General features: G+C 38.9%; 1 protein-coding gene and 1 long non-coding RNA gene across 3 annotated transcripts in view; both read left to right on the top strand.

Moving 5' to 3' along the window:
* The first annotated feature begins 9162 nt into the window (after positions 1–9162).
* On the top strand, positions 9163–12482 carry LOC146474523 (uncharacterized). The gene is made up of 3 exons (XR_014866176.1): positions 9163–9283; positions 9330–10982; positions 11840–12482. It is a non-coding gene; the product is annotated as an uncharacterized LOC146474523 (long non-coding RNA).
* Positions 12483–12948: 466 nt separating this feature from the next.
* LOC146474522 (uncharacterized) overlaps positions 12949–25739 on the top strand; it is a 43459-nt gene continuing 30668 nt past the window's right edge. For both annotated transcript variants that reach the window (XM_085117106.1, XM_085117107.1), the window contains exons 1-3: positions 12949–13037; positions 13146–13200; positions 24597–24666. The gene's annotated coding sequence lies outside the window, so the exon portion shown is untranslated. The remainder of the gene's footprint in view (positions 13038–13145; positions 13201–24596; positions 24667–25739) is intronic.

Raw genomic sequence — 25739 nt, 5'->3', positions numbered from 1 at the left:
CAACTCACAGCTTGAGCTTGGGCCGCCTGTGCCCAGACAACTAGCCCCAGACAACTAGCCCCAGACTACTAGCCCCCCGATCTTTAGACAACTAGCCCCCAGTATAAAGACGATAATAGTAAGAAATAAATTTCGTTAAAGAAGAAAGCTAAATATAAGTAAATATGAAACCAAAACTTACGGACACATGATTGAGCGTATCAATCGCGTAACACATGAACATTTTGTAACCTAAAATTTCAAGCACACATGATCGAGCGCATCAATCGCGTAACACATGAACATTTTGTAAACTAAAATTTCAAGCACACATGATCGAGCGTATCAATCGCGTAACACATGAACATTTCGTAACCTAAAATTTCAAGTTCGTTGATTTTAACGTGATTCTAGCGTTCGTTGATTTTAGTGTTGATTTTAGCGTGAGATTTTAGCGAGTTAGTCTGCCCAGCAAACGACCGATCCATTATGCTTGAACACGACTTTTACCGTAAACACAACATTGAATTGCAATATTTAAACCCAGGCCTACTACGTGTTTGATAGCTCGCGGGTTATCAATTGTCTATATATCAGGGGGCGAGTAGTCTGGGGCTAGTTGTCTGGTATGGTCGTCCAAATGTTTCAATATTCGCTAAGTTGTATTCGCTGTCGCTAAATTACATTCACTGTCGCTAAATTGTTCATTCGCTATTGCTAAATTTCATTCGCTGTTGCTAAAACTCATTCGCTATCGCTAAATTACATTCGCTGTCGCTAAATTGTTCATTCGCTATCGCTAAATTTCATTCGCTGTTGCTAAAACTCATTCGCTATCGCTAAATTTCATTCGCTGTCGCTAAATCTCATTCGCTGTTGCTAAAACTCATTCGCTATCGCTAAATTTCATTCGCTGTCGCTGAGCGTTTCCATTTCATGCGCTAAAAATTAACTCAGGGTGTCCCCACACGGGAAAGTTTGTGGAAAGCCGCTAACCGCAGATTTGCATTCAAAAGCATGTAAGATCTCACAATGGCCGACGAAAAGGTATGGAAATGCTCTTTTTCATTTTAATTTCAGATTTAGTTCGCTTCTAAGCCGTTCCTCAGTGAAAAGCTGGAGCTAGTATACGAAAAGGCTTTCTGTGGGGCTTTGTTTTCAACCGTGCACATGAACTTAAAGTTTGGTTCATGGCATTCAGGCCAATGCAGCGGGACTCTGTAAATGGAGGATACGGACGGGCGGGCGGACGGCGGACGGCGGACGGCGCATGGCGGACGGCGGATGGCGGATGGCGGATGGCGGATGGCGGATGGCGGATGGCGGATGCCGGGTAGCGGATGGCGGATAGCGCATGGGGCTTAAAAAAAAAAAAAGAACAAAGAAAATAGGATGTTGATACTGTTAAATTTATTAGTTAATTGTCACCTTCTAATTTATATCCTATTGTCAGTCGAACAGCGAAAACGCTATAGAATGTTTCTTCTCGTTTTTCAACCAAATCAGTTTGAGTTTGCAGTTGAACTTCGTACATTAGTACGACACACCATCCGGCAAAACAACGCTTTCGCATTCATGAACAATTACGGGATAATCTGATTAACGGGGAAAGTACTGTGTGAGCTCTTGTTAGGCGATTTTAGTTTGGAAATCGTGGTTATTGTTCGAACAGACAGATTGATACAAGTTATTAAAGATTATTTTAAGATGTCCAAAGATTTATATGCGTAGGATTTGCGAACGTGTCATTTTCCTCCCAGGAAATCTGCACACAAGCTACGTTTCAAGTACTTTTCCTTTCAAGTTTTGATTTAGAGCAGGGCATGTCTTGAACAATCGTGACGAATTAAAGATTGCGATTTTGTTTGTGGTCCCTCGCTGAACAACGAACATGAACTTCTCGTGCTTGAAAAAATGTCACTTTTCTTCTCTGGGAAAATTTTATGGGTTCCATATTTGGACGCGGTTTGCGGTCACGAAAAAGTTACGTTCTGCCAAGATGTCTGATGTAGAGGACGACGAGTTAGAAAAGCCAGAATTCTTCGGTTTGTTCAGCAGTGGAACACCAATTTCAGGTCCGCTTCTTCAGGAGAAAGCGAAACATTTCTCAGCGCAGTTGAACGCGGAGTCGACCGATCGCGAAAGCTTCAAAGCATCAACCGGTTGGTTAGATAAGTTTAAAAATCTTTTCACAATTAAATTATGTTTTCTTTGTTTCGTTTCTTTACATAAATGTCTCATTAATATTTTCGATTATCCGGACTATTTATTCAAGTCCCAACGAGTCCGGATAATAGAGGCTCGACTGTACCAAGTTCACGGAGAAGACGACCCCTGACAACTAGGGACTGAAGGCCGCCGGCGAGGCAACTGGGGAAAACCAGAAACTGACCGAAAAAACTGAATGTTCAAAAAAGAGAAAAAAAACCAAAATCCGCAATGAATATCAAAACCGAAAAGACGCAAAATCCGATCAAAAAAAGTCCTCCTATTGCAAGGCAAACTTCGCTTGTGTGCAAATTGAAAAGGAAGAAAATGACACGTTCGCAAATCCTACGCAGATAAATCTTTGGACATCTAAAAATAATCTTTTAATATCTTGTATCGATCTGTCTGTTCGATCTTCGAACAATAACCACGGTTTCCAATCTATAATGCCTAACAAGAGCTCATAAAGTACTTTCCCCATCCCGTAACTGTTCATGGATGTGAAGGTGTTGTTTTGCCGGATGGTGTGTCGAATGTACGGAGTTCCACTGCAAACTCAGACTGATTTGGTTGAAAAACGAGAAGAAACATTCTGTAGCGGTTTCTCTGTTTGACTGACAATAAGATATAAATTAATTCAAATTAAAAAAAAATAGCCAAAGTTATCATTTCTTAAAAGGTGACAATTAACCAAAAAATTTAACTGTATCACCATCCTACTTTCGTTTTTCTTTTCTTTTCTTTTTTTTTTTTTAAAGCCCCATCCGCCATCCGCCGTCCACATCCACCCGTCCGTACCCTCGTTTTACAGAGTCCCGTATTTTCCCTCCTCGACGAAGCACGATGGTGCCATGAACCAGACTTTAAGTTCATGTGCACGGTTGAAAACAAAGCCCCACAGAAGGCCTTTTCGTATACTAGCTCCAGATTTTCACTGAGGAACGGCGTCGAAGCGAACTAAATCTGAAATTAAAATGAAGAAGAGCATTTCCATACCTCGTCGGCCATCGTGAGATCTTACATGCTTTTGAATGCAAATCTGCGGTTAGCGGCTTTCCACAAACTTTCCCTTGTGGGGACACCCTGAGTTAATTTTTAGCGCATGAAATGGAAACACTCAGCCACAGCACATGGATTTTAGCGATAGCGAATGAGTTTTAGCAACAGCGAATGAAATTTAGCGATAGCGAATGAATTTTTAGCAACAGCGAATGAAATTTAGCGACAGCGAATTAAATTTAGCGACAGCGAATGAGTTTTAGCAACAGCGAATGAAATTTAGCGATAGCGAATGAGTTTTAGCAAAAGCGAATGTAATTTAGCGATAGCGAATGAGTTTTAGCAATAGCGAATGAAATTTAGCGATAGCGAATGAACAGTTTAGCGACAGCGAATGTAATTTAGCGACAGCGAATGTAATTTAGCGATAGCGAATGAGTTTAAGCAGCAGCGAATGAAATTTAGCGATAGCAAATGAACAATTTAGCGACAGCGAATACAACTTAACGGATATTGAAACATTTGGACGACCATAGTCTGGGGGGCGAGTTGTCTGACATTCGTCCGTCCACTTGGGGGCATTCACGTAAGTTGCACGGCCATCCTGTTCCCTTTCGGTTTTACCGAATTCTAGATCAAGTTGGCCGAAGCAGCGCGTCGTATAAACCTGGGACACGTTGGTGTAACAAGTGTAGAACCGAAGCCCCCAAAAGGTTTAAAAACTGGCCTCAACTCGAGGAAGAATTAACCGAGGTATGTTCTATGATAAAATGTCCATTTTAATACTGTACTTATAAGGATAATTCGCGTAAATAAATTTTTCACTTTTCACATTTATTGTTTTTTCTGAACAACAACTATTATTTTACTTTTCCAACGAGTGTTTGTTTCTCGTCATAATTACGAATTGTTGAAGTTCTTTCTAATGCCTCCAAAGTGTGAAAATTGTTTTGAAACCATTTGCATGTAACAAAACCAGGAACAACAAAAAAAATGTAATTACCTGTAGGAGCTGTGCTAATTAACCTACTGTGAACATATAGTTACCTTCTGATAAAGCAGACTATGTCAGCAGTAGACAGGTTTCCAACAATAAAAACTGTTGTCCATTCACAGATGTGTGATGCAGAAACGGCTGGGACAAACAGTGTGTACCAAGAGGTACGATTGTACTGAGTGCATTATCATAACTGCCATGCATTGGGTTTATACACATGCACAGACACCAATTTTTTAATGGGCTATTTATTTTGTAGGTAACTCCATTTTCACCCCCCATTGTAACTCTTTTGAAACAGGTGTGTCAAGAGACAGCAGAAATGGAGTGTGAAGCTGGGGAAGATCAATTGGTCTCTAAGGTACAGTTTTTACAGTAAACAGCAACTATTTTGCTTGCATGTAACTTAATTCACATTCTTTTGTGCAGTCAATATCCAATCAGAAGCTGAGGACAGCTTGCAGGTTGGCTTTTGATTGGATTAAAATCCCATGAAAGAACGTGAATTAGTTTAAAGCAGTCACCTTTTTAAGCTCCTTGCAGTGAATGATATAGATTAGTCTTGGCTAATCCACGACCAATCGATTGGACACAAATCACCACACATTAACTGCTATCAATTTCATTGGGATCTTGGTCGATTATCATAATATCTCCCTGAAAATTATTTCAGACTGATCAAGGAAGCAACCAAGAGGAAAATACTGGTGCCGGATCCATTCTTGAGCAAGAACCAAAATCAATGGTAAGTTGAAGATTTTGTAATTACAACATATATTACACCAAAGTGTTAATAAAAGTACTACATGTAGTTTTAAGAACAAAAACATTTATTAATAATAATAATAATAATAATAATAATAATAATAATAATAATAATAATAATAACAATAATTTTATTATGAACCAAAAGCACATGCAGTTTTTCTCTTTTTGTGTCACAGCTCGAGAATCCTAATTACTGGAAGATTGTCCAAGGACAGTTTGGTGAAATGCTGGTAGGCCAAGATGGGGATATTATGCTTGAGGCATCAACTTGGAAACAAATTCAGGAGAAGTTAAATGGTAAACAATAACAACCTCATTCTGGCTCCTGTTTTTCAGAAGATAATACACTGCAGAAATGATTTAAATCACAAAATTCATAATCTTGCCATGTTCATAGAGTTGATATGTAATGCAACTTTAATATTCATTAAGTATTAGCATTTTGTTGAAACACACCAGTGATGAAATAGCACTTATGTATGAAGAGTACAGATTTATTGTATAACCATTTTGAATCATCCCAAGTTTTGTTTACATCTTAACAGAACCAACATTCAAAGACCTCGTAGACACTCTCAGTAAGCAAATGGACAAATGTTCAGATCGGCAGAGACTTGTTAGCCAACCAGTATTTAAAGAGTTTCTGGAATCAAATGCACCAAAACTGTATAAGTTCATCCTTGACAGTATCCTGTCTGAACGTCATGGGGAAAAAAGGGCCTACCTACAGGAGAAAAGGGCAGCAGCTCTTATATGGCAGCTACTATATTACAGGTATTTTAAGTAGTACATGTAGGATACACTGGTACCTATAAAACAAATCAAATTATAATGCTGATTTCACAGCAGATCAAGAACATTCACAGTATATGCAATAGATCATATTCAAATGTATAATTTACGGTCATTTTTTTTACTTGCCACACAAAAAATTACAAAACAAGACCCAACAAAATAATAATTATTTTATTTACAAAAATTATAGCATTGAAATCATTTAAAAAATAATGAAATAAAAAATATATAAGTTGACAGACAATCGCATGTATACTATAAAATAAAATAACATGGAAGTAAGCTTGCAGTTGTTGTAAAGCAGAATCTCAAAAGTGGCAGGGTGTGTGAGCGGGGGAAGGGGGGGGGGAGGGGCTGGTTTGTGCCTGACACTTCTTACATTTCTGTCTAAGCCTAGCTAACCCAACTCCAATGTGCTCCTCTTCATTTCCTTGCCTAGCATCGCTTTTGGATTAACAATTTATGCATTCTTGTTTTACAATGTATGTGCATTAATGCTAATTGTGTTAAAACTATTTGGTATTATAATCAGAAATCAGAGACATGGCGAATTCATGGATGAAAGTTCCATCTTCTTGGAATTGCATGGGCTGTCTTCTAGTGGAATGGCTCTTGGAAAGGTGCTGGGGTTTGCTAGGGATGAAAAAACAAAAACCCAAAAGAGGCACAACATTGCATGTGATCATCCGAAGAGGGCTGAAGACATGGCTTGCAAAGCTATTGAAAGGGTAATTAAAAATCTGTGTATGTGTTATTGCAAGACAACAATGACACCATAAAATCTTGGTTAATAACACTTCCTAGTTAAAACCCTTCTCGTTCTTGTTACATGTATGAAAAGCTAACAGGCCTATCCATGTGTTTACACAACAATTGTCTGATAATAAGGCCACCCAGGTTATAAGCCCATCCCCTTAGAACATGAGACTTTGTATGATGTCCTAAATACATGTACTTATTATTAATATCCCTGGATTTCCTAATAGAAAATTCTACCATTGTATGTACTTTTCTTTCTACTTTGGATTAGCAGAAATCCTTCCAGATACTGTCCATGGATGATTTCCACAACATCAATGCCGTAAAAACACCAACTGAGAGAGTACTGACCAATGCTGTCCATATGGCAACTCTTCTCCTGGACATTCAGCCATCTGTTGATGTAGTACCTGGTCCAGTTGACCCAGCCAACATTCACAGATATGTGATGGTTACAATTCCTGGAAATGCACCCCAGCTGTGTAGAGGAGGAATATCAACCAGTGCAGTCATAAGTGAAATGACAACATTTTGGCCAGACTTTTGTAGAAATTACTTCCTGGAGAGCTTGCCCCAGCCTTTCAAGGAAATCAATCTCTGTACAATGCATCACTCTTTAAAAGAGCTAAGGCAAGACATAGAAAATACATGTAACCATCCAACTAACATGTGAAACAGTCAAAAGAGTAGCCTGTACTAAGTACAAGGTGCACTTTGTTGACTGAGTGCACATGGTACATTTTAGCGCACAAAGCGAACCTTTACCATAAATATTATTATGTTCAATTTTTATAACGCAGACACCTTCAGCACCTACAATGTAAACTGGTTTAAAATTTGTGTAGCGTGATTGTTTAATGTAGTCCACTTTTACAAGATGTATGGAAAGTTTGATGATTTGGCACAACTTCTATAAATGACCAGTGCGTCATTTAATCAGTTCTCTGATTAATACCCAGATTTCTCTACTTGTGCTTTTTGTTTAAAACAGTTTCTCCTACACATTATCTAGTTTGTAAGTCTGCAACATTTATCTGCCTATAATAACAATTTATTGGTCATTACAGGGTTTATTCAAGAGAAGATCAAGAGGAGTGCTCTACCTTGAAATCAACCATCCTCATTGGCGAAATTGAGCAGAATTTGCGCAGCAAAGATGATTACCAGGCCTGTCATCAGTACATTTTTGATGTCATCCCAGAATTTAAAGAATTCCTTAAATTGAATGTGGTACCTACAGTGGGTGACTGGCCAACGTGGTACCATCAAAAGAAGATTGTTTGTCATGCTAAATTGGATCAGGAAGTCACATCCCTAATCCCTGAGTTAGGCCAGTTTCATGTCTACTTGAACAGTTCAGAAGATGTTGTAAAGCAGTACTATCCAATTTTCAAAGAGGTCTATGCATCCGTTTTTGGTCAGAGAGTTAGATTGGCTGAAAAGCCCAAGCCAGATGAAGTGGCACTGTGTATTGTACTAGCATTTTGTGGTTGGTTGAGCATCCGTACGCAGGTTATTCAGGCATTTGGACAATGTAAGGACACTGAATATAGTTGTCTCTTACATCTTTTTGAAGAGCTCATCCCTCTGTGCTTCCTGCATTATCCAGTAATTGCGAGAGGTGGGCAATTTCAACAGCTCGCATCATCAATGAAACGTCTAGCCATCATGTTTGTGGCAATGGACAGACATCACTACAATAAGGCATCTCTCTCATGGATCAGTGATGTCCAACACCAACAGGAAAACTTCCCTGAGTACCATGCCGCCAAGGCTGCGCTATGTTCTGTGTTGAATGAGAAGAAGGTTGAGATCTTCCACTCCACGTTGAGATCTAGAATAAAAAAGACAGACAAAGGAGATAAAATCCAGGAAACAGCAAGGCTGATTGCAAGATCAAATTTTCAAGAAGATGGATTTGAGAAGACTTATGTTCCACAATACCTAAGAGGATATAGTGACCAAGACTTACTTGTACTTTCAGGTATTTATCAATGGAAGATCTAAGGGGGGGGGGGGTCTGGGAGTTTTCATTGATCCCCTTAAATCTGTCCACTTGCTTTATCAAAGAAGGAAGTCAAAGATACATGTGCACATCAACAACAAAATATCTCCACCTAGATTTTTATCAGTTCATATTAATTTCATTTTAAAATGCAGTGTAATGCCTGCCTTCTATCCAAAAAAAAAAAAAACAGTTTACCTTTAATCTACAGGTTTGGCATCTGAGGGAATCCTGGCCATGTTTGAGAGGGTGTCATTGAACCTGGGCAAATCTTACATGCTACCAAGGCCAATGAACAGAGCTGGACGGCCTTATGGCAAAGCACCATACTATCTAGCAAGTTTCAAGAAGGAATTCAGTACCAAGTCCTTGCCTTTGGGGTACAGATGGCCTTCTTCTAGACCACAGCCTTTAGTAGATTGTGATGCAGAAGCCTGTCATCATCCGTCTCAAGCAACTATCCAGCGGCTGTCCTGTGGCCACACATTTCACTCTCCATGCATAGCTGATGAGGATGGCAACAGCCTTGGATGTACCATCTGTCTTCCCAACTTGATTTCTGAAATCCAGAAGCTGTCTCAGTCATGGAACAAAGGACTCTTGTCTGGTATTGATGGAGATGATGATGATGGTGACAAATTATCCACGTTAGAAATGCCTAAAGAAAAGGATCGCAAGTATTTCAAGTCACCCCTGTTTGTTAAAAACATTCAGGAGAAAGTTGACAAGATTAAGTCAGCTGTCAATGCCCAGTCAACATCAAGTCACGAGGAGTAACCTCGTGACTTAATGTTGACTGGGCATTGACAGCTGACTTAGTAACCAAAAGCTGGTAAACAATAAACAGTTCAGTAATAAGTACATATATTACCACTAGGTGTTATAGTGTCTTGAAATAAAATGTCTACAAGTCAAGTAAGAATCTTGCAGAAGATACCATCAGTTGCATCTAAGCGTGTACACGGGAGGGAAAGACATGTTCTACTTGGGTGCAAACATGACATGTTTTAGCGCCAAGCATTTGAAGTTTGGAGTAGGCACCTGTTGTTGACTTGATTAGTTTTTGATCAACAAAATATTCTTTGCAAGCATTTTTAGATGTTAAGAATACTTTCTAGAGACAAGTGTGCTATTTCTGGGCGAGAAATATTCCTGCAAGTTGAGAAAAATTAAAAAAGCTTATGAGTAGAACGCACCCTGGCCCGACAGTTTACTTAACGGCTGTCAAACTTCAAAACACGTCATGTCTGGCACCCTATAAGAACTTGTTTTTTTGTCTTGTGTCCACGCTGAGATGCAACCCACAGTACATATAAATTGCAATGCTGTGAAAAGGGGGGAGTTGATGCGGTAAGCATTGATGCAATATTAGTAATGGGGATCATAATATTATCCTAATGTTGGTTGAGCATGTGATGTGTATGATTCATTGAGCACATTCAATGTAAAAACAAAGCAAAGCTTATCTAAAAAATTAGATGAATGGCAGAAAAACAACAGTTGGTTATTTATGTACGTAGACGCAATGCACATGTAAGATAGTTGAAATAAAAATTGAGAAAGATACATGCACAGTGTGTCTGTGAAAGCTTCAGATGACTGAATAAATATAGGATATTACATGGCCGCGTGGAGATACAAAATTTCTCGAGTGTTGAAAAATATTTCAAGAGTCAGCGCATATTTATTATATAAACACCAATAAAATACCAAACCATTTCATTTTCGCTGTGAAAGGCTATTATGTAACCATAGTAACGGTGTTATTTTCACGTGTGAAGATATCACGTTTTCGCACGAAAGCTCACCTGGTATTTCACTGTTGTTTATATAATAAATAAAATAAACTACAGGGTTTTATTGACAAGTACGAATACCACAAGTACATTGCTGCCTCTTTGAACTGTTGACTGTCTTTTCAGCGTCAAAAGAAGTGAAACTTGACCACACCCCACAAATGCAAACAGTTTCGTGTATACAGCAGTTGGGCACTTTCAAATTATAGTAGCTACAAGTAGAAACAAACGGTCAGGAGTCGTTTGTAAAAACTTGCATGAACTATCAACGAGTAATCGAAATCTAAAATCACTTGTTAACAGGAATATTGTCAACGAACCGAATATATTTTCAATTTACAAGTGGCCTTGAATCACCTTGGATAATCTTTGTCCAGCCTTCGCAGAAGCAAACAAATCACAATACTTTCGATTTCTACTCCCTTTAGAAAACATCACCATTATATAGGCTTAAACAAGCTTTCTTCAATCTTTAATGATAACTTGCTGTTAAAACTGCTAGTAAATGAAATGAACACATTTTAATGTTTTGTTTTGACTGCCGGCGGCAGGCAGAAAAAATTGATTTCACCCGTTCCAAAAGGCGCTGAAAGTCAGAGAAGTGATTGAAAAAGGAAACAAGCCAGTCTTTAAAGGCAAAATTCTTATCAAAGTTTCTTTGACGCGAGTCTTCAAGGTGCGAATTATTACACGGAATGCCCGCAGGGCATGACGTGTCTAGGTTTCGGTCGGGTATCTTTTTTTTCATCGGTGTCATAAATGTGCACATTAATTTATGCATTAAACTCTGTCCTCCCCTAGTAAGGATATATTGTTCTGATTGTCTTCAACAGAAGCGGCCCAATCAAAATCTATTTTTCAGGCACATATCACGAGAGAGGGGACCCACTCATCACTTCTGTGTGACGTCAAATCATCATTTGATTTATTCATTAAAACTAGATTAAATTCTTCCCTCTCCCAGAAGGGATCTATTGTTTCGATTGTCTTGAACAAAAGCGGCCCAATCAAACTCCATTATCTACGCGTATATCACGAGGGAGGGGACCCACTCATCTCTACTTGTGTGACGTCAAAGCAAATCATCATTTGGAAAAGTTGTTTTCGTTCAATGGCGGCCACATGTCTGAATTGAAGACTCCGGATCTGCCGTTTTCAGAGAGAAAACCAACCTTTTTCAAGCAGTAAATCGAAATAATAACTTCTAGGTAGTACTCGACAGTTGAAACGGCGGAAATTGGGAGAGTTCACAGCAAAGAAAATCCGCTTTAAAAAACAGATCGAATGATCAACGCGAAGGATTAATAGAGCTAGAGGAGGCCAGACCAGTTCAGCGGGGTCATGACGTTATTGCATAGTTATTTCTGGTATGATTCCTAGTAACACAACGATAAGTATCACGCAATATATCTGAATAAAACCATTCAGACAATTATTTCAATGGCCAAGGGAGGATATTTTTTAAATATCTGCGAAACATACAATGGGGAATAATTGGGGCTACATTAAGCATTCCGTGTAATGCCATTAGAGGGGCATCTTGTTTTCCAAATAAACTGCATGTGCCACATGTCGGCGCGCGTTAATAGTGCAATATTTTCACAACACAAAAATGGTTCCGACTTACCTCTATCGCTTCATGCAAATAACACTTTAAATCCAGCCAGTCTTCACACTTCTTCCAACAGCTTCATACAGAACCAATCTTCTACTTTGCCAAGATACCTACCCATCGCTGTTTCTGACAATTCTGAAGGCCAGGGCAGCACGCATCGACGCTACGTCACCTCGAGTCGGCAAACTCCACACTTCTCCTCGCAAAATGACTCCCTTGTACCGTTATTCGTGACGGACGTGGTTTGAGTATTTAAAGCCCATTTAAGAGAATCGAATTCACAAAAAGCGAGAAGTGTCAAGATTATTTTCTACCTAAAACCACGCAAAATACCGATCCTTTCATCGAACTCGAAGAACACATCGAAGCAGGAGGGAGTGATAAGGGAGGGATTGAATAGCATGTAGCATAGCTTGAGTTCTTTCATAGTGTTGTAATGGACCACTTGAAATATTGGGCTTTAGGTAAACAAACGGCTTCCAAGAAAAAGTGTCTCTTTGAAATGCGTTCATGTGACGTCACGATGGCCGGACACCTCGAATTTTTTCAACGCCGATATCTGCGCCGTTTATCACTCCCTCCTGCATCGAAGCATACGACATCCTGATGGTGATTACCACTGACCAGTTATTGTGACGTCACAAAACGTATTGAGAAGATCTGGGTACGTCGGCACTCACTGATCTTTTTCTGATCTTTTCTCGGCAAACGGCCAATGATTTGCTTGATTTGCATTTCATACCCGGGGGGGGGGGGGATTTCATATCAGTTTATCACGCACTGTTTGCAGCAAGCAATCACGGCTGGGTGAAACATTTTGTTTGTGATTGCATCCTGGCTTAGCCGTGCAAGTAAAGATGACTTTAATTCTGAGCGTTGATTATTGGGTAAATGAAAATCAGTACAGCGTGTAGTAATTATTTGTATGAGTATCACTGTGTGTGGTGTTTTTTTTTTCCAGATTTTTTTTTGGCGTGACTTTTTGTCTTCTTCCTGCCCCTGATCGTACGCCCCTCATATTTTTCAGGGTGCGGCTTGATTGACGCGGCTTAGCTGATAAATTTGTTGAATTGCTTTTCGAGGAACATTTTGGGCGGAAGCGTTCAACAACTACAGGTATCAGTGATGATTGCAGATAATTCTCTTGTCTCCGCTGTTTGTCCAGATTAAGTTGATGAATACAATTAATTAAGCTTGGTGTTCAATGTTAATTCTTTGTTACAGGAACACATTGCCAAAAAGCTGGATAATCGTAGCTGGGAAGATTCGTCTATTCCTGGTAAGAAAGATGTGTGGAATGAAATTTACGACCCGTAGGCATGTTTGTTTGATGATATTGCAAGCGGTAAAGTTTACCGTAGTTTTCTTTTCAGCAAATTTGATTCTTTTAAGGTGAATTACTGTTTAGTGGTCATTTGTTCCCAGTAGTTCTCTTGCATTTCCCTGCAAGCGCTCGAGTAAACATATGTAAACGTACATTCCGTTGCCGTCTTCGATATCCACAGTTGATCAGATCATCCGTGCAGAAAACTGCATCTGTTCATTCGACGGCCATTCTCGTTTCGAAAGCTTTTGAGAACTGAGCTACATTGGTTGATATGAAAAAAGATATGAGAAGTTCCCTAGAGGTTTCACAACTCATTTTGCGTGAAATAATTTTAAACATCTTTTTGTCATCATGTGAACAATCGTCTCGCGCAAACAATATGGACACCTCGCATGATTTGAGAAACGTATCGATTATAAACTGAGACTCTTTACAACAATGTAACTTTGTGGTGACTCCAACCAGATTTGCCCCCAGTTGAAGAAATATTTTGGATTTCGCCATTAAGATAGTGAGCTGAACGCTTGTAAATTCTGAAATTGTAATATCTAAGAATAGATCCGTGTTAGTTTCGCGAGTAAAGTTTGTCGACTGCTACATTCATATTTTACGAGGCCACCGAGTCTTCTACACTTTGACGCTCCAGGAAAAGTGCATTTTTTTGGTCAAGTCGGTGAGTTTTCTCCCGGGGTTTTCTCTTTGGAGACCGTTTGTTAAAATGAGCGGATCACTTGGTGTGAAGTGAAAAGCCAGATGCAGCGAGAGACAAGACATTCTGTACTTCTGATTGCGAGGAAGCGTGCTTTAAAAGCTAATTATACGCTGTGATTTCATCACCATCCCCATGGCCTGTACAAAATTACTTATCATTTGTTAAACGGAAGAAGTTTCGTTTTGCGTGAATTTTTAGAGTGACTTTTTCCAATAACTTCAGAGTAAGCCTTCCTTGAGCAAGCTGCTCAGGATCGCTTTGACGTCTACTGCATCATGTGACATCGCTGTCTGATCATCTGACCTTCACGCGATCAGATGCGCCTTATGCCTGGTTCGAAAAACAGTTTTGTCAACCTCTCCTCTTTCAAAGTGCAAAAACTGAACTCATTACGTTAATTTTTCATTCACGGTTATGTGGAGATATTTACGCGGGATGCCCTCAGGGCATCCTGTGTCTAAAAACTTATGGGCTCCCTATCTTTTTTTACTCGGGATGCCCGCAGGGCAGGCCGTGTCTAGGTTTGTGTCAGGTATCTTTTTTTTTTTTTTTTTTACACGGGATGCCCTGAGGGCATACTGTGTCTAAAAATGGGTTGCCTATCTTTTTGTTTTACATGGGATGCCCTAAGGGGCATACAGTGTCTAAAAATGGGTTCCGTTTCTTATTTTTACTCGGGATGCCCTATGGGGCATACCGTGTCTAATCAAAGGCTCCTGTGAGCCAACTCGTGAATGCAGATGACACATAGTAATTGAAATTTAGACGGCTACGGAAACTTCCTTGAAAGCTAAAAGAAATTATATCTTTGCCCGATTATGTAACGAAAAATAACCATTCTTGTACTATAAAAATGATTGTCAAACTGTTCTCTACAGATTTAATAAGATTATTTTGATGCGCCGATTAAAAAAAAAAATCACGTGTCTCTTTTTTTTTTCAAAGTTCATAGAAGCACGCCATGTGCGGCTACGTCATGCAAATTCGTGTCCCCGATAGTCCGGGGCTACTGGATTTTGCGATCGGGCTAGTGGATTCTGACCATCACTTGCCCGGCAAGTGAAGTTTTTTTGGGAATTAAAATTACAAAATTACTGTAGGGCAAGCCGATCTCACAAAGGGAAATATGTTCAACAAAGTATCGCATTACATTTCATGCCCGACATAAATGCGTGAAATTTTTCCTTTGGAGTTCAGTCCACGCAATCGTCAAGTAAAAATAATGAAGTATGACAAGCTCTTGCTAAATAAGAATTATTTATCGACCGCGTCCTTTTGCTTTCCCATAAATTACCAGTTGTAAATTTCGAAAATGAAACATTTTTTCCCTTTGAAACCTCTATGAAAGCTGACAAGATCTTAAAGTGTTCATTTGCATAATTTTGTTTACGACGTCAATGATGCGTGACATGGCACGTTCCACTTTCGCGTGAAAACTGACAAATTAAATTATTTTTTAATTAAATTATTTCTAAATTAAATTATTTTTAATTCTTGAAAGAAACCGCACTTCGTAGAAAAAAACGAAAAAATCCTATAACTTTGCTCAGATTCAACGAAAAATCTCCATTCTTACACTAAAATGATTGTCAAATTATTCTCTACAGAATGAATGAGAGAATTCTGACGCGTCGTGAAACAAATTTTTACGTTTTTTTTTTTTCACTAATTGAGTTTACGACCCCGGACTTTCTGAAAAACTGAAAAAACTTGAAACTTTGCTCAGATTGAACGAAAAATCTCCATTCTTGCACTAAATGATCGTCAAATTATTCTCTACATATTGAATAAGAATTTCCTGATGCGCCATGAACAACAAATGTTCGCGTGTTTTTTTCCACTAATTGAATTTAAAACTCATTCACTGCGCACGCCCGAAAGTTAACGACAAAACCGACTGATCGACTGATCGACTGATCGACCGACCAAGTCGAGAGTCAGCTATCGCTATAACTCGTTCATTGCGCATGCGCGCATTCACGAGTTAAAAATGGGTAGATTTCTTTTTTTTTCTTCGTTGTAGTCACAAATCTGCACATTAATTACGCGGGATGCCCTGAAGGGGCATACCGTGTCTAAAAACGGGTCGATTTCTTTCTTTTGTTTTTCTTTTTTTTTTTTCTTCGTCGTAGCCACAAATCTGTACATTAATTTATTCATTAAACCTTCCCCTCTCCTACACGGGTTGTATTGTTCTGATTGTCTTCAACAAAAGCAGGCCAATCAAAATCCATTCTTGTCGCTTATATCGCGAGGGAGGGGACCCACTCGCGCCTACCTGTGTGATGTCAACGCATCATTTGATTTACTCATAAAACCGGATTAAAATGGTGGCGCCATATTGTTAACATGTTGTGGACTCAAGTGTGCCGTTTTCAAACGGAAATTTCACCATTTTGAAACGGTAAATCGAAAGAATAACCTCTAAGAAGCACTTGACATTTAAAATGGTGGAAATTGGAGAGTTCCTGGCGAAGGTATCGTGCTTTGTTTGATAGTCTTAGACCACAATGGGAGACTGAAAGGAAGTCATTGAGAAGCTTACGTTATCGTAATGGAATTTCCGAAATTTCCGGTGAAACCCTAAGTGGCATAACACAAGGGAAACAACGTAACGCGATCTTCGTGACTCAAACTATTCCATTAGCAAGGATGGTTTTATAAATCTGCGAAGCATACAGTTGGAATAAATGAATCAGCCACAGCATCTCGCGTAATGCCAGTATAGGCATCTTGTTTTTTCTTCGTAGTAGCCACAAATCTGTACGTTAATTTATTCATTAAACTCTCCCCTCTCCTGCTCGGGAAGTATTGTTCTGATTGTCTTCAACAGAGGTAGACCAATCAAAATCGATTCTTGTTGCTTATATTGCGAGAGAGGGGACCCACTCACCCCTACCTGTGTGACGTCAACGCATCATTTGATTTATTCATTAAAACTGGATTAAATTGTGGCGCCATATTGTTAACATGTTGTGGACTCAAGTGTGCCACTTTCAAACAGAAATTTCACCATTTTGAAGCGGTAAGTCGAAAGAATAACTTCTAAGAAGCACTCTACATCAAAAGGGTGGAAATTGGAGAGTTCCTGGCAAAGGAATCGTGCTTTGTTTGACAGTCCCGAACCACGATGGGAGACTTAAAAGAGGTCATTGAGAAGCTTACGTTATCTTAATGGAATTTCCGAAATTTCCGGTGAGACCCTTAGTAGCGTAACACAAGGGAAACAACATAACGCGATCTTCGTGACTCAAAATAAACCATTAGCAAAGATAGGTTTATCAATAGGGGAAACAGACAGTTGGAATAAATGAATTAGCCACAGCATCTCGCGTAAATGCCAGTATAGGCATCTTGTTTATTCATTAAACTCTGCCCTCTCCTAGTAGATATCTATTGTCTTGATTATCTTCAGCAAAAGCGGGCCAATGAAAATCCATTATTGGCACGTGTATCGCGAGGGAGGGGAGCCACTGATCCCTACCTGTGTGACGGTATGATCTGGAAGATTAATAGGAAATATAAATAGCCCTGAATAGCGCGTGAGTCAGATATGCATCTGCCCCTGTCACGACATTTTCAGAAAAAAACTGCCGGTATGATCTCGAGTACGGTAACACAATATTTCAATTGCGAAGGGAAGATAGCTTTAAAAATCTTCCAAGCGTATAATAGAAATAAATCATGCACAGCATCATGCGTAAATGCCAGTATGCACATTAATTTATTCATTAAACTCTGCCCTCTCCTAGTAAAGATGTATTGTTCTGATTGTCTTCAACAAAAGCGGTCCAATGAAAATCCATTATTGGCGCGTATATCACAAGGGAGGGATTTCCCTCATCCCTACGTTTGTGACGTCAAATCATCATTTGATTTTTTCATTAAACCTGGATTAAATTCTGCTCTCCCCTAGAGGGGATGTTTTTGTTGCTATTGTGGCGGCCATATTGTTTACATGTTTTAGACTCAACTGTGCCATTTTCAAACAGAAAATTAACCATTTTGAAGCGATAAATCGAAAGAATAACTTCTAAGAATCACTCGACAGTTAAATTAAACGGTGGAAATTGGAGAGTTCCTGGCAAAGGAATCATGCTTTGTTTGACAGTTGTAGAACCGCGATAAGAGGAGAAGAGGTCATAGATAAGCTAAAACACACATCACATCATGATCACTTTGTCGAATTGAAATCCTTTTCACAAAAAGAGTAAAGATTTGACTGTCAATTTTTACTAAAAGCTTTCATTTAGGAAAGCTTTTTGCCTGTTTTTGTGACCTGAAACGAACAACAGTTTTTCTAGAACTTGATTGTCTTTAATTAATTCATTTCGGTTTGTACCGATCCGCGAAATGCACTTTACATTTCTTTTAAATAAACAACATGTATGATAGAAAAAACCCCTATCGCATGCGGTCGCTGAAACCACATGATCGCTTACATCATCTCTACATCATGCAGTTGTCATCTCTCACACACGCCCCGACTCAAAGAAATGTCCTCCGAGACATTTGTTACAATGTTCAGTGGAGTACTTGCCTCCCTCCTAAGACTTGCTATTGTATTCTCACTTGTTGCTCTTGTATGCCTCTTGCATTTTTGGGTTGATCAGGCCCAAGTCAACAATTTTATCAACAAAACTAAGAAAACACTTATAGCAGAGTCTTTGTTCCATGACTAAAGCACTTGTTTCGCCTATCCCAAAGGCACAATGGAAAAATGTTTGTAATTACAGTCAACCCAGGTCACGCATAAACTGCAGTGATTCCAAAAATTTAATTAACATAACGAATTCTTGTTTGCCATATTTGGGCATTTCCTGTTGTTTCCGAAGATTTGGAGCGACATTTCGAAAATCGAAGAGTGATTTGGAGTTTGCCCACGGATTTTCAAAATGTTCAGACTAGCGGCCTTTGGTCGCGAATACAAGCCAGGCAGACCTGTCAATAAGGAAACGAGAAGACGTATAATCGACCTTTATTTGGTTGGAGAGGGACCATCTGCGATCTCTAGATCAGTTTGTCTCACTAAAGGAGCGGTTTGGAAAATCATTCGACATTATGAGATGTATGGTGCATATGATGCCTTTAGTCAAGGGGGTCGAACATATTCTTCTAAACTTTCAGACGACGTCCTTGAATCTATTGAGCTGTTCAAGCTAACGAAACCTAGCATGTATTCAAGGGAAATTCGTGAAAGGTTGCTTAATGATGGAATATGCGATAGGCGAAGCATACCAGGTTTGTCAACAATCCAGGAAGCAATTTCAAGAAAGATTGGCATGTCCTACAAGAAACTTTCCGTCGTACCAAGTGAGAGCCAAACTAATGCCCAGGTCGAGAGGTGTAACGAGTATCTTGAACTCACCTCAAGAATGGATCCATCCAAACTTCATTTTTTTGATGAAAGCTTTGTAATAAAGACAACCGGCAATCGTTGCTATGGTCACGCTTATGTCGGACGGTCCGCAATAGAAGTTCAACGGTATGCATCTAATGCTAACTATACTGTAAACCTATTGCAAAGTGTACGTGGAATCGATTATTATAGCATACTGATAGGCCCCTCAAATGGAGACGAATTGATGAGCTTCTTCGAGTATGCCGTAGAAACTGAAGATACTTTGCGGGTACCAGTACTTATGCCTGATGACATAGTCGTCATAGATAACTGTGGATTTCATCATGCTAGAGTAACTGAGAGGGCAGTGAGAGAAATACTGGAGGATGCAGGGGTTCAACTTGTATTTCAGCCTCCCTATTCCCCCCCATTTAAACCCATGCGAGTATTCTTTTGGGCAAATGAAAAAGTACTTGCAGCATTAAGAGGCCTTTTCTGAAGCATTTACAGAAGTTGCCATTATGCATTTTTTCAATTCAATTCAATTTATTAAAGCACATTTTTCACAAAGGTAAGGCAAGAATGCACTAGCCCGCAAATAGCATAGGCTAATCTAGGCGGGTAGTGCAGTTGATTAGTATATATTTACAGAATATAATTTAAAGATATACATATATAATATATACATACAAAGATATATATATAGATATATATAATGACTGTAATTGACTGTAATTAATTGTACTTGCATTCACTAGATAAGATAACTACCAGACACTGCATTAATTACTTTCGGCATTGTGGATATTTGTTGTAGGCATTTTGTATAACTTCTGTTAGCGCACAATATATAGCAAGGGTTTATTACGGGTTGAAAGTTATACTTCTCTCATGCACCTCCTCCTACCAACTCCCAACTCTATAGTTTACTCTTTTGCCACACAGGGAAACCTGCTGTTATAAGCAAGATTTTTTAAGACTAAATGGTGTTCAAGTTTTTGTTTAGTCTATGAATACCATGCAAATCTATAATACAGCCTGTTCCAAACTGTAAGAAAATGACCCAGGGAGGTTTGCAGAAATCAACTGGGGGGGACACCAGCTGATGCAAATGCTGAGATAGGTGAAGTAGAAATGACCTTTTCTTGCAAAACTTTAAAGAAAAGTGCAATGTACTGTTGCCATTTCCTATTCCAGTAGACTTGTATGGCAGAAATCACACAACTGGCTACTGGTATAAGTTGATATTTTTCGCAATATATATGTAGAGGTTTCCAAGCAAAAACTTTTTTAGATGTAAATTATCAAAAACAAATTTAATTTGAATAAATTACCCATTTTCTAAAACTTTTCCAGTAATTTTTTCAGGCCTTTTTAACTTGGCCACTTTCGGCAACTTTTACAACACTTCACAGCTGTGATTATTCCCAAGATCTAGCCTTTTGGGAAAGGAAGGGAAGGAAATAAAAGCGTAGTAAAGGAAGGCCTGTGTTAGCCCATTTTCAAAAGTTGTGTATTTGTCCAAGTGTGAGTGTTAGGATCCTGAGCACCACACTTTTCAACATTTCAGCACAGACAAACTCAGAACTTGAGAAGATGTTAACATGTTTTTTGAATGTGGCCGTAAATTGTTCATACATTGTTTTCTATCCCAGATTCAACCAGTCAGTTTCTTAGAAATGTTCAGAGTTCTTATAGGCAGCAAGAATCGACAAAATTACTATAGTAACTTCTACAGTACACTACACATACTAAAAAATATCTTCATAATTATGTCTGTAATTAACCCAAATTACTTTCTAAAGAAAGGCATTGGGCCTTTTGCATCAGTTGAGTCATGTGACCTTCCCATCTCAAAGAAGAAGATAGAACATTTTGGTAATGATATAGATTAAAAGATCAAACAACATTTTTATGGCAGTCTCGTGTGAATATAGTGAAAATAAGGATTTTATGGAGGGAGCCTTTTCTCAAATCATACATGTAGCTCACAGTTACATACTTTTTCAGTTTTCTTGAAGTCAGCTATAGCTGCAAGTTTTTGGGAAACCAAATCACACATGACCAACTGATACAAATAAAGGCACTCATCAACTATTACATGAGCCACAATGTTGCCAAACATCAAATTTCAACCATGTTCTTAAAACATTTGTTTGTATAAAAAAATGTAAAGGCCTTGGCAACCTTCGTAACAGCTTTTTTCTTATGTTCTGGTAAAGCATTACATGTAAAACAAAAACGTTGATAAAGCAACCAGAATTAACATTATTACTTTTTGGTTCACTAGTAATAGTGTTAATTAGGACGAATTTTAATAAATTCCTTGTAATTAAAAAAATGTCACACAAATGTACATGTATAAGTTACATGTACTGCACTACTGATCCCTGTTAGTTGGATCCACAACATTCACTTCACCAGAAGGATCAGAGTCTTCCACATTGATATCAGAATCTACATTAATTGGAGTTGATGTTGCTAGGGGTGCTAGTGGGTCAGGTTGGGATGTAGTAAAGTGGCTGTAGTCGTTCTGGATTTACTGCACTTGTATCAAGCGACTTTCTCCATACTTCTCCTTTTGAACCCCTAAGTACTGATTTTGTGTTGTATTTTAATCCTCTCCTTCCTTTTGGTTTTGGAGAGGGGTAACGACGGTATCCAGATGGTTGAGGACTGCACTGATGCCAATGGTTATTGTTGGGCCTCAAACTTCTGTCCATGTGATAAGGGACAGGTGGACTCCTTGAAAAGGTATGATCTGGAGCATTCCACAGTGGCTGCTATCTTTGAGGTGGTATTATTTGGTGGAAGTTCTCCTTTGGAGTATGAACTGGACTATCGGTACTTAGAAGTTGAGTTGGTCAACTTTATGACATGAGAATAAAAAATCAACAATGAATATAGCGGCCTAGTAATCCTAGGTTCCATTTAGAAGTTGCATTATTTTGCCAAATGACTAGCAAAAAGTAAAACTACTTCAAATTATGTAAACCAATAACTTGCAAAGTTTGAGTTAATACCTGCTGTTGAATTCACAATAGTAGCAACATTTTGTTTATTTAGATACCTCAATAGTGGGTAGCCTCCATCTGCGAGAAGATGGGTATGCACAGGAAACTTATTTGCAGAGGTATTCCAAAGCTGAGAATTTCGAAGGACCCTGGAGTCATGAACTGAGCCAGGCCATCCAGCCACAACATCTGTGAAAACCAGGTTATCATCACAAACAACCTAAGGAGTCAAGTGAATACGATCTGATAGGAAAACTTGGTTTTTTTTTTTTTTGACAAAACAATAATAAAATTATTGTGCAGTTCCAGAAAAAATCCATACCCACCCCATGGAAGATCATCGGAAATTCCTAGGGGGAAGGGGGTCTTAATAGCCAAAATTTTAGAAGCAAAGTATGAAGCTGAACTGGAATTTCCTGGGGGGACGGGGGTGCAAAACAAAAGAACCTTCCGTGGGGGGAGTATTGATATTTTCTGGAACTGCACATTATAAAACTGAATACCAGACATTTTGAGGTTACCCTTTTTAAACTACTTAGAACACATGCAAAATGCAGGGGGGGGGGGGGACTCCCTTTAATGGCCTATATGGGGAGGCTCTGCCTGAAAGGGGTACTTTTTTCAGGCTTCAGGCATATGAAAAGGTAGGGATTTTACTCGTTGAAGTATACAAAAGGGTAGGGAAATCTGCCATTTGGGTCTGTATGTGAAAGAGTCCAAAGGGCTAACAGATGAATTTTCAGGCTTTATAAAATCAAGAAATATTCTATTTTTGTGATGGATTCCTATTTTAAAATGACAATGCATTTACAGTGGTTAAAAGGGATGCAAAGTTCTAAACAAGGTATGTGAAAGGGGTACAATTTGTCAGTAGAAGGTATATGAAAGGGGTACCTTTTTCGTGAAAATTGGTATATAAAAGGGTAAGGGGTTGGACCTCGGGGCGGAGCCTCCCCATATAAAAGTTTTTTGAGTATCCCCCCCCCCCCCCCGTACCTATCATCATACTTGTCTTTACATAGCATGTCCCTTGATACCATTGATAATATTGTTATTGTTATCAGTAATATTGTTATTTATTATTATTATTCAGTATTATTTTTAGTTATTGTTATTGATAAGTTGTACATTTTATCCTGTTTGTCTTTTTGTACTACCGGTGGACGTTCAAGGAGTGGACCTTTTTCCTGTTGATGTATACTTCTGGCTTCTTTTCTGGGGCTCTGATTTTTATGTGTGTTCCATCAATTACACCTATCACCCCAAGTATTCCCCCTCCTTCCTCGAAGCTGGTTCTGATGGCCTGCTTCTGATTTTCTAAAGAATTATGTCAAGATGAGCCACTATCAGAACAAGTGAACGACACGTTACAAGCTTAAACCAAACGTAACTCACCATTTGGCCATCTGATGTATCGCCCTGAAAGATCAATAGCTGCCTGCGTTATTCTCCGAAGAACATGGTCAACGCCGCTGAGTGTGAAGTTAAATCCGTCTGCCATTGCTCGAGTGGGTTCTTCGTTTGCAGTGCTCCACAGGAACGCTAAGATTTGTTTTGCAGGTGGAATAGGTGCTCTTCCAGATGAATTACCGATTGGTATTCTTCCCGTGGTCATGACCTCTTGAGCAAATAGTTCAAAAGTCTGCCTTGTCATTCGGAAGTGACTCTTGAACTCATCAGGGAAATACGACGGAACAGTGGTTTAAAAAAAATTGGGCACTCGATTTAAATGTTGTCTCACGAAACAACATGCAATACTTAAATGAATAACATCATTGTTATCATCAAAAAACTCATCAACTTTAATTTCACTATCGTCTAACAACTCCAAAGCCAATAAAACTGGCATGGAGTCGGCCATGTTTTGTTTCTATTTGGCGCGAATCAAACGCATGGTGGCTTGGGTCGGGTCTGTGCAACCGGAATGTATCGTTCCATTGAACACATAGAATTTCCGAAATTTCAAACCGGAATTTTTTTTTTTGGAAAGCGCCCAAACTATTCCATTAGCTAGGTTAGTTTTATAAATCCGCGAAGCATACTATGGGAATAAATGAGGCCACATTAAGCATCCCGCGAAAATGCCATTAGGGGCATCTTGTTATCCTGTATAATATGACGAAAATTGATTGTTTACCAATAAGCACAGGTAGTGTAGATTTATAACGTTTACATGAGTGTTTTGCTAGTCTAGACGGATTTATTTATTGGTTCTCTCAGCCTTGTTTCTCGGCCTCGATACAGTATGAAAGTGTCATGATCATTGCTGTGTTTGTTTCAGGAATATAACGCCCCTTCAGTTTGCCGTTTGCCGTTTCTTGGGACGCGGAGTGTGGCTTCTTGCTATAAAGGTAACAGCGATAAGTGTGATGGAATTTATTATTACGACACCAAAGAAATGTTTGTGTTTATTTAATGTCATGAAATGGTTTGTCACTTTGGAATTCAGCAAGTTTGTCTGTCTGTTTTTCAAAATTATATTTTGTTACCAAGTTTCCATTTCGTGAAGGTGTCAGTAATGTCACTGATTTTTAGTGTCATTATCGTCTGTGATCAAATTAAAGTCCATCAAGTTTCATTCACATGTTGAGGTTCTGTCTCTTGACGTCGGCAACTCCCATGCTTTTCTCTGCTCAAGCTCTGCTCAAGACCCCTTTTGAAGATGAGTGGAATGCCTTGCATGAAAAAGATTTATTGAGAAACATTCTCACTATAGTGAGAGTACAGTCAGCAAAATTAATTCCACATTTTCTGCTTGATGTTCGATTCATTGTTATGATATGGCCACAGTACTAAACACACAGTACTAAACACAGAAACTCATTCCAGAGCCACTTATTTTTGGGATCAGGCAGTTTATTGAAATACTACACATACATGAACACGGAAAATGATTAATTCCAATTACAATCTAGCAATAAACTACGATAACCAGAGGCCCATCAAAAACCTGTACAATAAAATTACAAATACAGTATAAAAACAGAAACAAAATAGTAAAAACATACATGTGAATTACAACCAAAATCATAATTACCTGAGTCGGAATTGAAGTAGGTCGGTGGGAAAGCTAATTATGATAACTTGAAAAAGCGAATTCGTAGACAGCAAATGCTCTGATGCCTAAATGATAATGGTGTGAGCCAATTGTTAAGTACTAAATTACATGCTAGGTATGAAGCAATACTCAGTTCTGTAGTGATTAACTCTACATAGCGGAATTTTATTGGATAATTTGCTATAGTCTAAATGCCTGAAACCAACTGTGAAACTACTGAGTGGTTGTCATGTCTAGATTCAATTAATGATATTAATAGTCAACTACTTTTGTTGTGACTTTGAATATACAGTATTCGCACTCATTACGCGGGATGCCCTGAAGGGGCATACCGTGTCTAAAAACGGGTCGATTTCTTTTTCCTCG

Source organism: Pavona decussata, unplaced genomic scaffold, assembly GCF_977016875.1.
Source record: "Pavona decussata unplaced genomic scaffold, jaPavDecu1.1 SCAFFOLD_89, whole genome shotgun sequence".
NCBI classification, from domain to species: Eukaryota; Metazoa; Cnidaria; class Anthozoa; order Scleractinia; family Agariciidae; genus Pavona; species Pavona decussata.
Note: the sequence above shows the minus strand (reverse complement) of the source record. Positions and strands in the feature narration are given on the sequence as shown.